General features: G+C 41.1%; 4 non-coding genes across 4 annotated transcripts; all 4 read right to left on the bottom strand.

The window, feature by feature from the left end:
* Positions 1–2,368: 2,368 nt before the first annotated feature.
* trnas-gcu (transfer RNA serine (anticodon GCU)) lies at positions 2,369–2,450 on the bottom strand. The gene has a single exon. It is a non-coding gene; the product is annotated as a tRNA-Ser (tRNA).
* Positions 2,451–10,039: 7,589 nt separating this feature from the next.
* On the bottom strand, positions 10,040–10,111 carry trnaw-cca (transfer RNA tryptophan (anticodon CCA)). The gene has a single exon. It is a non-coding gene; the product is annotated as a tRNA-Trp (tRNA).
* Positions 10,112–12,573: 2,462 nt separating this feature from the next.
* trnal-uaa (transfer RNA leucine (anticodon UAA)) lies at positions 12,574–12,656 on the bottom strand. Its single transcript has one exon. It is a non-coding gene; the product is annotated as a tRNA-Leu (tRNA).
* A 3,496-nt stretch (positions 12,657–16,152) lies between these two features.
* On the bottom strand, positions 16,153–16,240 carry trnay-gua (transfer RNA tyrosine (anticodon GUA)). Its single transcript is given in 2 exon segments — positions 16,153–16,188; positions 16,204–16,240. It is a non-coding gene; the product is annotated as a tRNA-Tyr (tRNA).
* Positions 16,241–17,283: the final 1,043 nt, after the last annotated feature.

Here is a 17,283-nt window from a genome sequence, read left to right as displayed (position 1 = left end):
AATCTTATGAATACACATCTTTATGAATAATAGTATTATTTATTAATAATTAACTTTAATGTATATCTTTATTAGTAGCTGTATTAGAGGTAATGCATGTACAGCCTTTATTATGTGATAGTGAATTTGCAGGTATACTGGGGAGGGAAGAGAACTGAAATGAAGGAAATACATATTTAAAGGGGGTGTAAGTCTTACATCCGTTCTGTCACATCTGGGTGTTAACTGAATAGATTTGTGGTATTATTTATTGTGTTTGAACTCTATACTTGTGTTTCTCAGGAGACAGCAGAAATATTGGCGATCTGTGGCTACAGAAAATAGTGTGAACTTTATAGGCAAATGTAAGGTTACGTTAAAGAAAAAAAACGTATTGTCACCTTTATCAACGTGATTATTTAAGACAGTTGTTCGGAACAGTATCTCTTCTCATATCTGTGGCTGTTGTCCTACAATAACGGTGGTGAAACAGGCAGAATGTGTGGAAAGAACTGGAGATGGAACAGGAGACTCATCCAGTCAATAGTAAGGTTGTGTAGGACCGCACACACTAGGAGACAGTGTTGAGTAGCGTGGTTTAAAAGCTTCACGAGCCAGACAGGAATCGAACCTGCAATCTTCCGATCCGAAGTCAGATGCGTTATCCATTGCGCCACTAATCCTACTGTCGCTTTAGTCAACTGCACTACAGTGAGCTCAGAGCCGCTACTAGTAATGCATTGCCCCTGTCCACATTTTCTCAATTAGATTCACGTGTTTTTTACGTGTGTCTAATTACTACGTCTTTCGTTTTGTCTGGTTTTAAAAAAAATGTCTCTTTAAAACAGACAAAGGGTTTATGTGTCTCCCTGAAATTCACACACGAGGGAAGTCACACGAGGAAGGAAAGATATCGCGTTTAAAAAGAATCGGGAGTGGAGACGCCAGCGATTAAAAACGAAGCTTCATAGAGTACGTGCGCGCTACCACTGAACTAAACTCCCGATACCGAGTTTTTTCCGCAGGTCTTTAATTGTGTTAGGAAGAGTGAACCGTCAACAGTGCACATTTTAAAGGTCAAAGCAAGACAATCAGACGTGAGGATAGATCAGAACAGGAGCCTCTGCTTCTCTGTTTGCTGAGCGTTTGGTGAACGTAAAAGTGAAAGACAAATTCGCTGTTTTCACTCTTTAATTAAGGAGCAAGAAAACACCATCCTTCGAGCCGGATTCAAAACAGCGACATAATCGCCCGCTGCTTTTTTTAAACAGTTTTACGCTCTAGCAACTGAGCTATGGAAAGGTCAACTTAAAACGCCCACGTTTTGTCATACGCGTAGCCCAATGTAGTGTACTGTTTCTGTTTATTTAATTTATTTAATTTATTTATCCCAGTTCGACATCAAAATACTCAGTCCCATAGTCTCTTTTAGTAGAAGAAATAGACCAGGATTCTACTGTATATTCTACCAGAGATCTTACAAATCGTTTGAAGGGATATCAATGCAGGCAGAAATTGACTCTTTTTCTAGTGGAATCAGGATCATACAAAACCTTTCTTTTGAAATGAGAAGAGGATCATGGTGACACTCAAAACATCCCTGCCTTTGTTTCTTTCGAGGACTAATGGATTATTGAGGTGCAAACATCGGTTCAAATCAAAACTCCGCTACTGCAGTTGCTTCTTGGAGAGTTTCTTCAAATCTTTCAACTGAACGTCGATATCTTGGGATATTAACGATGATATACAGAGTGGTTTTCTTTTGATCGAAAATTTTATTAAAATATGAGCCTCTTTTACCTTTGTCTTGGATGTTTCGCAAGGTATAATACTTTCCCTTGCATCCTCAGATAAACATTCTAAATACCACAAAGTTACAATATATGGAATAGCATTTACTTTTACATATATTTTAAAATTTACTCTTATTTAAAGCTACATTTAGTGCTAGGTAAAGATAACGTTGCTAATACTGATGTAGTAGAAATGTAAGATGAATTGATAGCTTTATTTGAGGTAAAAAAAAAGTCCTAAAACGCCTCCTGTAACAGGTAAGGACTCATATCTAGATTCAACTCCAAACGTTGCTATTGCATATTATTTAAACACGACCTGTTTCAGCTTCTGGTGAGTGCAGTTTTTCCTAATTGAAATTAACAAGAACATTTTTCAAGATGTACCATGTCCCAAAACCGTTCATCAGGACTACTATTAATATCAGGTGAAAGCAGTACAAAACATAAGTGTAACCTAAATATTAAGAGACTATTGTCTGTCAGCTACTGTTGTAAGCCATGTTCAGCCAACGCTAGAAATATTACTGCTCTACTACAGTAGCAAAAGTGCACAAACCCGACTTAGAAATGGATCACAAGTCAGAAGCTCAAGACGACGAGGATGGGATTCGAACCCACGCGTGCAGAGCACAATGGATTAGCAGTCCATCGCCTTAACCACTCGGCCACCTCGTCGAGAAAGTCAGCCCCTTCGGACATGAGTTGGCGCGCTCAAGATCATCTTTCTTCATTCTTGAGGGTCATTTTCCTCTTCCACCTGCCATTTCACTATTTTGCTGTGATGTCAATCCACCAGGCGTGTCCTGTGCTTCAGTGGCGAGTATAGAGGACACCCTGTTGTACACGGAAAGCACATCGATCTCCTTGGATATGAAAAGTGCCAGATAAAAGCCATTTCTCATCCTGTCTCTTAGTATCGGGGCTGCTAGTGCATGAAAAGGAGGCAACTTGCTCGGCGAGCAGGCTCAGCGCACACCGAACGCAGATGTCTCAGAGCGGTATGTCCACGTGGCTGTAAGCATAGTGCTCTGCCGGCGCCGTGGTTTAGCTGGTTAAAGCACCTGTTTAATAAAGAGGAAATTCTGTGTTCAAATTCTAGCGAAGCCTTTCTTCCTGTCTTGTTTTACAGAACAGATCATTTGGGACACTCACAGAGGGCTTGATTTGGTTTAATGCATGTATTCATTTCCTTTGTGGAACTTTTTTAAATCATATATCTTACGAAAGATGAAATGTGAGCGAATTTTGTGTTCACCAAAAGTATGTAAATGCCAAAAAGCGGCGGGTAAGCGTTTCTGTGGTGCATTTGGTTGGCGTGTTCGGATCTTAACCCAACGTTGGGTGTTTTGAGCCCACCCAGGGACGCACTTCCTCCCATAGTAAACATCATCACCACAGATATTTAATTTGTCCGCAAAACCTTAACTATTTTGATATTTGCAGTAGTAAACAATTGAGGGTTGGTCAGAGGTAAAGACTGCGATAGAGTCAACATTACCGGGAATTTCCAATAATTACCGACAAGGGCAACTTCCAAGCAGATAGTATTCACCCATGGAAATTTATGTTCCAATGTGTGGCGGGAGAATTCACTTATACTCCTGTTGCATCCTCAGCTAAAATAATTAAAAATACAGTGCAAAATTATCTGAGAACTTGACAAGCAAAAACGACAGATCGCCGGAGTTATATTTTAATATTTTCGTATATTTACCTTAATTTGAATTCTAAATGTTAACCTAGTGCTGTTCAATATAATGTAATTTTGTTGTACTTTTAAAATATTTTAGCTGAGGATGCGAGGGAGGATATTACACCTTGCCAAACATCTAAAATAACTGTAAAAGAGGCTGGCATTTTAATAAAACAGGCGATCAAAAGAAAGCTACAAATAGTATGGTATTATGCTCAATATCCCTCGATATTAAAAGTCAGATGAGGAATTTGAAGAAACTATCAAAGAAGCAACATAGCAGAGGATGTTGATTTTGAACCAATGTTTGCACGTCAATAATCCAGCAGTCTTCGCTTGCCAGACTTCCTCAAGATATTCGGTGTTCTATACAGAAAATCGAAAATAAAGCGCAAATGTGGCAAGAGGGGTGGTCCGAAGCAAAGACTGCGGTAGTGGAGGAAAAAACTCCGCACGATGACTCGTGTCTAATATTCGGCCCCTGAAAGGCATCATATTCGTTGAATTGCTTGTCAGCGTGTGATTTCGCAATGCCTGTGTACGGGCTTATAATTCCGGAATATCAATGGTCAGACGCTTACGATGAGTGATTGTGTTTTGTATTATTTAGATAATTGAAAATAAAACATTTTCAAATTTACAGCTCGAATGAAATAAAAAAGTTCATTTATCTCTTTTTTTTAACAACATTGCCATAACTATTCAGATACATCAGAATAGTAACTGAACGTGACAGGACTTTATTGGATTTTAGGAAATTTATTTTTGCGCATCTTCGCCTACGATCAGGAATACCTTCCTGTTTTCAGCGTGTTTATTGTTTCTGCCTGTGATCTCGGAAAGAAAGACCCAGTAAATGTTCACCGCGTTTGCTGTGGTTTGAGAGGAGTGTATGAAGGTAATAAAGCAGGGAGGACGCGTGCATTCCGCATGGGGAGCGCAGAGTAATGAGCCGCACCTGCAGCTCGCTGAGTCTTTTCTCATATAACCGCTCAGCCTGGACACACAGCGCCTCCAGCCTGTGTTGGAGATTTGCAGTTCAGAAAACAGCTGTGTCGAGCAGAAACTGATCTTCCTGCTTTAGTTAAGGTTATTGGACGGTTACTGTGGGGGTATAGCGCTTGTATCTCTCTTCTCTGGCTAAACACTATCTACTGTAAAGTATAGAAATAGACAGAAGCTGAAATACAGCTACAAATACTTCAGTAAGGCCAGGCACATAGGAAAGTTTAATACACATGTTCTATGAATCACTTTGCCTAGATTTTCGAACTCTGTTCGAGCTCTGATATACTGTAATCGTCTCGGCTCCTGCCGCTGTCACTGGGAGAGTGACTGCATTCCGTAGGGCTACAGGTTGATTTCACAATGCCACATTTAGTGAAATACAGGAGAAACCGCAAGGAAAACAATGTTTTAATAAATCTTCTTCTGTTTTTTTTTATTGCGGTCTTTCACATTTGAATGCATACCTTGCAGTAAATCTTTCCAGATTACAGGCAGCACAAAGTTCTTAAGGCAGAATTCGAAGCCTATTTGACTTTCTGCTGATCACATTGAAGAGTTCACGAAGCATTTCCCTGCCTATCATGTGCCCGCAAACTGGTTTCTCCATTTTTCCGTGTTAGCGAGCACAACAGTCGGGAAACATGTAAGATAGTAGCTGTAAGGAGTGGGATATGAACCCACCCGTCTATTCAGAGGACCGGGACACCCAAGCAAGGAAAGACAAGAGTTCTTGAGTTTGGCGCCTTAGACCACTCGGCCATCCTGACGAGCTAGATAAAACGGTCTGTTAAAAGCACCAGTAAAGTAAATGCTTTGCAGGAGACGCGCCAAGTTCCCTGTTGGAGCCTAAACGGTTCGCGGAAATCAAATTTTCGGATCGATTCAGAGTGTGCTTTACAGCCTTTGTGTAATATTTTGATCTGCTAGGGTGCAGTTGTCTTCACAATCTGGATTATCTCATAAAGAGCGACGTCAGTGTAAAACAGCTATCATTTTTAAGAACAGACGTTGTTTTGCATAATTCTAATTGGTTTATTTTCCTAATTGCAATGTATTGTGAAGCATAAAAGCCAGCTGCATAAATCTCTAATTCGCGTCTTTGATGAAGGCGTTTCAAATAGCAGCCAGTGCAGGATTTTTGCTTTTGGAGCATGTATTACATTGTAAATAGTCTTAAATAAGCTTAAATTCGGACACTGTTATTTAGACAGCGCCAACCAGTCTGACCTCCTACAACTTTCGGTGCCGGCTGACTAGGTCTTACAGCAGCTGCAGCCAGAGTAGCCGTAATGGCAACACAGTGCTTGGAGTTCGGCTATTCTTCTGCAGAACCAGCGGTATCGGAATATATTGATCCGCATAAGAAGCGCGTTCGGTTTCTGATCGTTTTTATTGAGCGCTGCTCTAAACTTTACATTTGCTCGTACTAGTTTTCCCTATGAACAAAAGACATTTCCCTAATTACATGATTTCACTTTTTTCTTATCAACAAGTAGAAAGAAATAAAATATAATTCCATATAAAAGCCCCAGGCAGGATGGTTGGTGGTCTAAGGCGTTGCATTCAGGTTGCAGTTTCTCCTTGAGGCGTTTGTTGAAATTCCACTTCTGACAAAGAAGTTAGAGTAGAAACGATAAAATCCCTAGGTAGAAAACATCTCTCATTTCACGTGTTTAATGTTAATTGTCTCAGTGGTTGCCTCGGTGATTGATGGATCTTCTCTCTTGCAGGGTGACGGCAAACGTCTTCAGAGAGGGAGTCTCACACGCACGGCTTTTCTTCATCAAGAGCGGAGACAACAGAAACAGGCTTCAAACTGAAATGAATTACTTCTTGAGCGTTTATGACCGTCTATAAAAAGCTGAGAGCAGGTGAAAACGTCTTTTGAAATGAGGAAATGTCTGCTGACAGTAAACAGAGCTCACGCTGAGCTCCGGACAAGTGCTCCTCGTTAGTACAGTGCTGAGTACACCCGCTTGTTGCGCGGGAGACCGGGGTACGTTTCTGTGACAGGGCGCTGGTTTAATTTTTTAACAACCTGACTTCACTTAAAAAGTGTGTACTGTGTTCTAAGTTTCGGACTAGTTAGTGTGGTAGAATATGGAGATCATCCCCAGCTCTGAGCTCAAATGCAACAACATGTCATGCTGAACAAAGTCAGAGCCCAGCTGAACTCAGTGTAGTGCTCAGGACTCGGGAGCATTGTTGAGTTCTAATTAGTACGAACTGCAGGGGTTCTGAATCAGAACATTTCAATTTATCTGATCAGTAAATTAAAATGCAGGACACTGTAAAATAGGATTATTACTGTGTCTCTGTCTCGTTTGTCCCTCACAGTTTAAAAGATACCAGAAAGGACACACAACTACTAATGTGATACTTATTGGAAATAGTCCCAAAACAAGCACGTCTGGCAGCTGGTAGACTCCTGTAATTTTGCAGTGACAGAACACTTAGAAGATTTGCAATCTATTTAAATATGAATTTACTAAATTTCAGTTCTCTTCACTCCCCGGCATAACTGAACTCTCACTATCGCATACTAAAGGCTTATATGCATTAGCTGTGATAAAGCTTCTAATAAACACATAATGAAACTTAGTTTTGTTCCTCATGATCCTCTTCTCGATCCAAATGAAATGTTTAATATGATCCCCCGAGAAAAAAAAATGAGTCCATTTCTGCCTGGAATGATTGATGCCTCATCAAACATTTTGTAATATCCCCGGAAGTTTATACAGTAGAATCCTGGTTCGTCGGTTAAATTCAAGGTAAAAAAGACTAAGGAAACGAGTGGGAAACGATGTCGATCTGTGATTTAAATCATCCGGAACATTGCACAACATTGGGCAGTATGTGACAGAGAGCAGCACCTGACATCCCTTCGATAGCTCAGCTGGTAGAGTGAAGGACAGTAGTGGGAACAGCTGGGAATCCTTAAATTGCTAGTTTGACTCCGGCTCGAAGGAAGGTACTTTAATCAAATAATTAAAATAGCGAATTTGTTTCATTCAGACATTGATCAAAAGCTCAATAAATGAAGCAGAGGCTCCTGTTCTGAATTCAGCTCACGTCTGATTGTCTTGTTTTGGCCAAGATCTGATCTTTCAATTAAGGGACTACTCTGTCTGCTTTGTAATTCAAAAATACATACAAATGTCAAGTTTTTTTTAGATATAAAGGTTTTCTCTGTTTTCAAAGGATAGCTACTTAATTGGCTTTATGATTTGGTATTGATTTTGTATCGTTGTATTATTAAGTTTGTGCTTTCTGTGTTTTTATCGTATTGTGAACTTATTTTTTAAACAAATGCTTACAAAGCCAGACAAGGCACACATCTGTTTATACCAGCGGTGAATTGTACATTTTTATTAAGTACAATCTACTGTGCACTTTTGGGAGTATAACAGGTTCGATATAAAGTGGCAAAAATATAAAAGGGAAAAATACCCCAGACTGCGTGTAAAGGCCTCGTTGTGACTGTTTTATTTTTAGATAAAGATGGCGTACTGTGCACAAAATGTTGCAGAAACACAATCTGATATTTTAATAACTATTATTTTAATAATTTGATAAGTATGAGGCCCCGGATCCAAATCTTCAGTCCTGATATTTTTAAAAATGATATCTTCCCTTCCTCTCGTGGAAGTCACACGATGTGAACAATTGTTTTTTTTTTCACGTTGCGAAAAAAGAGCCTCAGACGCACAGTCAACAGTAACCAAACCAGGATGGATTCAGCTGGGAGCCGGACTGAGCTCATTCTCACTCCCTGTGCTGAAAACAGAATTATCTCTTCCCCGAACATCGTCTACAGCTGCTAGATATTGCTCTGCGTCCTACTGCTCCAGCAATTCCTTTGACCAAAGACAGATCACTTGTGCGCTTTTAACCTTCTTGCAGCTACAGGCGAGACTGAAGCTGGAGATGTGAAGGCACCCGCTGGTGCATGTTCTCTAAATTTCACAATCGCGACAGACTTCTCTTTTTTTAAAAAAAGTAGATATAGCCCTGAAAAAAGCATTAGCTTTATCAGTTTTTACATTAATCAAACATGATATTTTTATTACATTTGTTTAAACATATATAGCGCTTTTCTGGACACTCCACTCAAAGCGCTTTAGAGGTAATGGGGACTCCCCTAGTGCGCCAGAACACTCACCACACATCAGCTATTAGTGGGGAGGAGAGCAGAGTGATGAAGCCAGTTCAGAGATGGGGATTATTAGGAGGCCATGACTGGTAAGGGTCAATGGGAAATTTGGCCAGGATGCCGGGGTTACACCCCTACTCTTTCGAGAGACGACCTGGGATTTTTAATGACCACAGAGTCAGGACCTCGGTTTTACGTCTCAGCCAAAGGACGGCACCTGTTTACAGTCCAGTGTCCCCGTCATAATACTGGGGCATTAGAACCCACACAGACCCGCCCAGCGACAGAAACCAGACGGTACCGTGTGTCGGGCTCGGCTGCGAGCAGGACAATGACGTTACGGGGACAAAGTAGAGAAAATCAAAACGGTTCTATAAAAGACCTGTGTCAGCTGTCAGTTCACAGTCTGGACTCTAAATCCACTGATCCAATTTCAAATATCTCTAACACCTGAGCTGCGGCTTCTTTCGAGTAGTTATTCAGGAGAACATTATGTTAATCATATAGATGAAACGTTTAATATATTCAGGTGGGTAGCTACGTCAGCATTCGAATCTGCAAAGGAACAAGTAATACTGTAGGTTTATTCCATGCTGAAAATAGAAGAGAGAAAACAAACCTGAAGAAGGTTTCACAGCTGAAACGTTATGTTTTCTCTCTTCTCTTTTCAGCATGGAATAAACCTATTCCCAGTGGGCGGTGATTCGTCGAATATACGTATATTCACAGCGAAAATACGGCTATACGTATATAAACGTCGTTGCGACGTATAATCAAAGTCGAATTGCAACCGTAAAATTGACGACATTAATAAACGCATATATAACGTCGAAAACACATCTAACACAGTGCCTGAGGCTTTTTACTGTATATATCGTGTGTGCCGCAACTAGGAGTATACGGCACTCTGCATAGTGTACGAAGTAAATTTATTTTATTATTTTATTAATAAATATAATAAATTAATTAATTACTGCGAAAATAATTTACTTCGTACACTGTGCAGAGTGCCGTATACTCCTAGTTTTAAAACTGACAAAAATGTAGAAAACACGTTTCTCACTTAGAATTTAAGATGGGGGTGGGGTATTACTAGTAGCGGCGCAGAACTCACCATGGTGTAATTCATTTACGTGACGGGCTAGTGGTTTAATGGATAACGCGTCTGATTTCGTTTTATAAGATTGTCGATTCGACTTCTACCGGGGTTTTGTGATTTAAATCAGGCTTTTTGGGCAGTGTACCTTTTCTCTTGTCGTGTTCAAGATGATTCGCTGCATAAGCTCCTGACTGGGTGTTCTGTACTGCTCTGTTATTTCATTCAGATTACTTAAGTGGTGTACAGATAAAACCCGACTGCGTGGTGTAATTTCCGGGTTCGGCACCAGCAGCACCTGCAAACATATCAGCTGACCTCGACGTGAGTTGAACACACAACTTTCTAATCTGGAGTCAGACACGCTACCGTTGCGCCACGAGGTCACTCGCCACAAGTGCTTTTAATTCCCCCAAAGAGAAAAATCAGCGTCCCTGGAAAAGATTTTTTTCATTCTCTCCTGTGAGGAGCGCCGCTCTTCCAACGAGGGTCTCTTCTTCCCAGACCACAGATTATTCTTCCCGCCAGGCTCTCTCACAGAGAGCACACACACCGTCTCCACTAATGTGTTTACTACATCTATAGATCTGACCCCCTACAGCCCCGATATACAGCCCGGATATTCGATATTCCCCGATAAAGAACAAAAAATATTCCTGGATAGGATATTTACCACCAGCCTCGTGAACATCTCATCTTGACCTCTTCCAGGAGGAGCACAATTAACACAGAATCCTCTCTCCATTTAGCAAATAACACAAAACACTGTTTACCTGTCAAGACAGAAAACCAGGCTGCTCCAGGTGAGGCTTAAGCTCACAACCTCGGCATGACTCCACTGATGATGTCATTTTACATGGCCTGAACCAGGAAAGAGTTTGGAAGTTATGGTGTTGTTTTAATACTTGCCTACTCTTTTAATTTTTCGGTCAAATCTTTTATTTGGGAGTACTTTCAATTGATGTTAATCCTTGTCCCGATGCACGATTCTGGGCCATGGTGCATCTTGAATAATGTTCTTATACAGTAGGCTTCAGTTTGGAAAAGTGCGCTCTTCAGAAGCTACCGAAACCGCTAATGGTTACATAACACTTAATGCAAAAGCAACGGTCGGGTTTGAAAAAGAATATTACTTGCTATGAATACAAACACTGCTACAGGAGGGGTGTTAGGGCTATTTTAGCTTAGATCATCCATTCATCTTACATTTCTTCTCCATCTATATCAACAGCGAAATCGCTACTGAGCGCTAAAGGCAGGTCCTGGCAATACAATCTTCTTTAGAAAACATTATTCAAACTATTTCTACTACCATACGTCAAGTAAAAGATACCGATTGCACGCAACTAATACAATCTCTTTTCCAGGGACGTTGTAGCTAGATGCAAATTACAATCGAAAATGTATGAGTTTTAAAATTTTCTTTTGGATCCACAATGATCAGCATGAACCATCAAAGAGCCTGTAGCTGCAAGAAGGTTAAAAGCGCACAAGTGATCTGTCTTTGGTCAAAGGAATTGCTGGAGCAGTAGGACGCAGAGCAATATCTAGCAGCTGTAGACGATGTTCGGGGAAGAGATAATTCTGTTTTCAGCACAGGGAGTGAGAATGAGCTCAGTCCGGCTCCCAGCAGAATCCATTCTGGTTTGGTTACTGTCAGACTGTGCGTCTGAGGCTCTTTGGATCGCAACGTGAAAAAAAAAGAACAAAAAACATTTGCTCACATCTTGTGATTTCCACGAGAGGAAGAGAAGATATCACAAAAAAAAATCAGCACTGAAGATTTGGATCCGGGACCTCATACTTGTCAAATGATTAAAATAATAATTATGAAAATATCAGGTTGTGTTTCTGCAACATATCGTGCACAGTACGCCATTTTTTCTAAAAATACAGTAGATTGTACTTAATAAAAATGTACAATTCATCGCTGGTATAAACAGATGTGTGCTGTGTTTGCCTTTGTAAGCATTTGTTTAAAAAAGAAGTTCACAATATGATAAAAACACAGAAAGCACAAACCTAATAATATAACGATACAAAATCAATACCAAATTATAAAGCCAATTAAGTACCTATCCTTTGAAAACAGTGACATTTGTATATACTTTTGAATTACAAATCAGACAGAGTAGTCCCTTAATTCAAAGATCAGATCTTGGCCAAAACAAGACAATTAGATGTTAGCTGAATTCGGAACAAGAGCCTCTGCTTCATCGTTTATTGAGCTTTTGATCAACGTCTGAGTGAAAAAGATTTGCTATTTTAACTCTTTGATTAAAGTTCACAAAAGCACCTTCCTTCGAGCTGGAGTGAAAACAGCGACTTGAGGATTCCTAACTGTTTTTAATACAGTCCGCCACGCTACCAACTGAGCTATCGAAGGGATCTAAAGTGCTCCTCTCTGGCACATATTGCCCAATGTAGTGAAATATTCCGGGTGATTAAATTCCAGTTCGACATCAAGTTTCCAACTCGTTTCCTTAGTCTTGTTTACCTTGAATTTAAGCCACAAACCAGGATTCTACTGTATAAACTTCCGGGGATGTTACAAAATGTTTGAGGGGGCATCAATCATTACAGGCGGAAATTCACTCCTTTTTTTTCTCGAGGCATCATATTAAACATTTCATTTGGATCGAGAAGAGGATCACCATGCGAGACAGAACAAACTGTTTGATTCTGTCTTTATTGGGAGCTGTATCACAGCTAATGGATGTAAAGCCTTCAGTATGCGATAGTGAGAGTTCAGTTATGTGAAGAGAACTGAACTGAAATTTAGTGAATTCATATTTAAATAGAGTGTAAATCATCAAAGTGTTCTGTCACTTCAAACTTAGTACGACACTACCAGGAGTGGGGATCGAACCCACGTGGACTTTCGTCTATTGGATCTTAAGTCCAACGCCTTAACCATTCGGCCATCCTGGTCTATAGCAATATGCTGCTCAGTTGTTTAACATTTGAATATGATTCATCTATTAAAAAAAAAAACAGCGCCCTGTCACAGAAACGTACCCCGGTCTCCCGCGCAACAAGCAGGGGTACTCAGCACTGTACTAACGAGGAGCGCTTGTCCGCAGCTCACCGTGAGCTCTGTTTACTGTCAGCAGACATTTCCTCATTTCAAAAGACGTTTTCGCCTGCTCTCAGTAATTAATGTCGGTTTGAAGTCTGTTCCTGTTGTCTCCACTCTTGACGAAGAGCAGCCTTACGTAGGAGACTCCCTCTCTCAAGAATTTTGCCATCACCCTGCAAGAGAGAAGAGCCATCAACCACCAAGACACTTAACATTAAACACATGAAATGTGAAATGTTTTTTACTTAAGGATGTTACCGTTTCCACTCTAACTTCTTTGTCAGAAGTGGGAAATGAACAAACATCTCTAGGGGAAGCTACAACCTGAACGCAACGCCTTGGACCACCAGCCATCCTGCCTGTGGCTCTTAAATGGAATGATATGTTTTATTTCTACTTGATGATAAGGGAAAAAAAAGTTAAATGTAATTAGGGAAATGTCTTTTTTTCATGGGGAAAACAAGTCTAAGCAAATGTAAAGTTTAGAGCAGCACTCAATAAAAACTATCTGAAACCGGTAGCGCTTCTTATGCGGATCAGTATATTCCGATACCAGTGGTTCCGCAGAAGAAATAAGAAAAGCTGAACTCCAAGCACTGTGTTGCCATTACTGCTACTCTGGCTGTAGCTGCTTTAAGATCTACTCAGCGGGCACAGAATGTTGTATGAGGTCAGACTGGTTTGCGATGTCTAAATAACAGCATGCGAATTTAAGCTTATTTAAGTAAGAGTATTTAGAATATAATACATGCTCCAAAAACGTTAATCCTTCACTGGCTGCTATTTGAAACGCCTTCATAAATGACACGTAATAGAGATTTATGCAGCTAGATTTTATGCTTCACCATACATTGCAGTCAGGAAAATAAATCAATTTTCTTTAACACCTCTGGATAAAGTTCTTGGATAAAGTGGAGCAGGTTTCAGACCTCTGCGTACAGCGCCCTTGATGTCATTTTATTTTTACAGCAGCAAGCATCCTGAAAGTTTTTTTTATATTTTTTTATTTGAACAACAAAAATACATATAATACAAAAAAGAGCACATATGATGTATCAACAACATCGTCAGGGGCACGTGCTATAATCCAATTACACTTTCTGAAAAATCTACTGTCCATGCAAATGTACATGCTGATCTACAGGGTTCTTTTCTGCACTGAGCTGCTCATTTGAAATCCAGAAGGCAACACAGACGCGCTCCTATACCAAGAGTCTTATCTGGACCACCTGGGTAAAAAAAACAGGAAACCTAAGCACTATTCTATACTGACAGCTTTTGAAAAGGAGCTCTGTAATATGCACAAATACAAAGACAAGGTATAAATACTCCATAGGTTTAAAATTCAGGAATATGAATGGTCAATTGTTTACAATTGGAGTTTTTATGTTTCGTATGATTTAGCGACTTTTTTTCAACATGTAAAAAAAAAAACAGCACACCTAAATGACAAAGCCTTAGAGCTACAGAGAAAAAACAAATTGCGTTTAAAGTAATTTTAAAGGCTCGAGAAAACATTGCACTATGAACGCAAATGTTTGTCTTCTTTGTCGCACTTACGTTTTGTTGCTTTAGCAAATTTCATGCAGTTTATTTCTGACACAAGACATAACAAGCTTGTGTATTTATGACAAAAAACCAGGGCAACAATTTTCATTGACCTTGAAACTAAAATTGTTAAAAAGTAAGTTAAATGCACATATAGTAAATATATTTTCTCATATAATGGTGTGTTTTTCTGTCTAAGAATCCTTCATGAATGGTTTAACAGACACTTTGCATGATTAAAACAAATATTTACGAATTTTAACGTTTTATACAATAAAGTTTTATTGTGAACATGAGCCCTGTTTATCGATATCACCAATACAGTTCTGGATTTTATTCTGCCTTCCTACGCACATATGAATTTTCTTTCACACAACAGCTCGCATGTGTGGTAGGGTATTAGCGCCAGGGATAAAAAGAATGATGTTGGCTTTTAAATGATAAACCATTTGCGTTTATACAAAATCACAATGCGTTGTCGCAGACATTGGGACATACTCTGTTTAAACACCTGTCGTTTTCTCTTATATTGGCTCCTGTGCTTCGGTCCATTCGGTCCATTCGGTCCAAAAAGTGGATTTTGCACCTGCGCCAGTGCTGTAGTGGTATCATACAGACGCCCATACAAATCCATCACACGCTGAAAGCTCCGGAAGGCAACATAAAATATTGCTCTGTCTGTTGGTGGATTAGGTATGCACGCTTTTTTCAATGTAAAATACAATGTAAAAAGATCAAATTTGATTCAAAATCGATTAATGTAAAAACCAAAAAAGCTCATGTTTTTTATCTAGTTTTATCTTTATCTATATCTATATCTAGTTTTTCAAAGGTCTTTTAAAAAGAAAGTTTATCGCGATTGTGAAAGTTAGAGAAGGTGTACCAGCACGTGCCTTCATATCTCGCCTGTAGCTGCGAGAAGGTTAAAAGCGCACAAGTAATCTGTCTTTCGTCAAAATAATTGCTGGAGCAGCAGGACGCAGAGTACCATCCAGCAGCTGTAGATGGTACTCTCAGTCCGGCTCCCAGCAGAATCCATTCTGGTTTGGTTACTGTCAGACTGGGCGTCTGAGGCTCTTCGGATCACAACGTGAAAAAAAAAAGAACAAAAAACAATTGCTCACATCGTGTGATTTCCACGAGAGGAAGGGAAGATATCACTTAAAAAAAACAGAACTGAATATTTGGATCCGGGGCCTCATACTTATCAAATTATTAAAATAATGATTATTAAAATATCAGATTGTGTTTCTGCAACATTTCGTGCACAGTACGCCGAATTTAACAATAAAACAACAGTCACAGTGAGGGCTTTACACGCAGACTGGGGTATTTTCCCTTTTTATATTTTTGCCACTTTATATCGAACCTGTTATACTCCCAAAAGTGCACAGTAGCTTGTAAATAAAAACGTACAATTCACCGCTGGTATAAACAGATGTGTGCCTTGTTTGCCTTTGTACGTTAAAAACACAAAAAACACAAACTTAATAATATAACGATACAAAATCAATACCAAATCATAAAGCCAATTAAGTACATATCCTTTCCTTTGAAAACAGAGAACACCTTTATATCTACAAAAAAAAAACGTGACATTTGTATATACTTTTGAATTACAAAGCAGACAGAGTACTCCCTTAATTCAAAGATCAGATTTTGGCCAAAACAAGACATTCAGACGGGAGTTTAATTCGGAACAAGAGCCTCTGCTTCGTGGTTTATTGACCTTTTGATCAACGTCTGAGTGAAAAAGATTTGCTATTTTAACTGTTTGATTAAAGTTCACAAGAAGCACCTTTCTTCGAGCTGGAGTCAAACCAGCAACCTAAGGATGCCTCACCATTTCCACTACAGTCCTCCGCTCTACCAACTGAGCTATCGAAGGGAAGTGGGGAATACTGTTTACCTTGAATTTAAGCCACGAATCAGGTTTCTAAAGTATGAACTTCCGGGGATATTACAAAATGTTTGATGGGGCATCAATCGTTGATCAATCGTAGCAGGGGTGGCGCACCGTCACTGTACCCAGACGGAAGGCAAGCACCTGTTTCCCCTGGACTGCAGCAAGCTGTCCCATCACGGTCTTCAGCTGCAGGCCGGAGGCCTCCCATCCTGGGGGGTTGGTGCCCTCGGTGTCGGGGAGGACGCCAGGCCGGAGTAGGGTTACCGATGAACCGGTGTCGAGCAGGGCCAGGCAGGGTTGGTCCTCGATTCGGCAGTGGAGGTACAGGCCCTGGCTACAGCTGACTCGCCCCACAGTGGCGTGCAGGGCGCCGGTCTTCACAGCGCTCTCCGGAGCTGGGGTTGAGGTGTTCCAATGGCGGCCGTCCCCGCGCTGAGCCGCCCCGTTCCCGTTTTCCGATGCCGATGTAATTGTGCGAGGCTTTGGGGCCCGGCAGTCCCGGGCTCGGTGTCCCCTCTTCCCACAGCCTTGGTAAAACCAAAACCGTTGGTCAGCTGGCAGGGCGCACTGCATCTGCTGGTGCTTCCAGCCACCCCAAATACGGCCTCAGCCCATGTAGCAAGGGCCAAGGCCTGCCCCAGCGAGGCTGGCGCGGCCAGCTGTACGTGGCGCCGCTGCTCCTCAGGTGAGAGGGCCTTGAGAAAGGCCTGGAGAGCCATCTCCTGCTGCGCCTCCTGGGGGAAAGCTGGGTATCCTTGGCGGGCGAGGAACATGACATCAGCGGCGACCGAGCCCAGTCGCTCTCCTGGTCGGCGCCGCCGTAGGGCCGGCCTCTCCCGCATCAGGTCAGGCGCCTCCTCCACCTCCAGCCGGAGAGCTGCTGCCAGTGCTGCATATTCTCCTCTGTCCTCCTCCGGGACATCCAGGAGCAGCTGGCAGGCTGCTCCTTCCAGCGCCACAGCCAGGTGGCTGGCCATCTCTGCCCGGTTCCAGCCATTCGTTCGGGCCGCGAGCTGGAACTGCCT

Source organism: Atractosteus spatula, unplaced genomic scaffold (assembly GCF_055471065.1).
Source record: "Atractosteus spatula isolate fAtrSpa1 unplaced genomic scaffold, fAtrSpa1.hap1 Scaffold_55, whole genome shotgun sequence".
Lineage (NCBI taxonomy): Eukaryota > Metazoa > Chordata > Actinopteri > Semionotiformes > Lepisosteidae > Atractosteus > Atractosteus spatula.
This window is presented reverse-complemented; position numbering and strand designations above follow the sequence as displayed.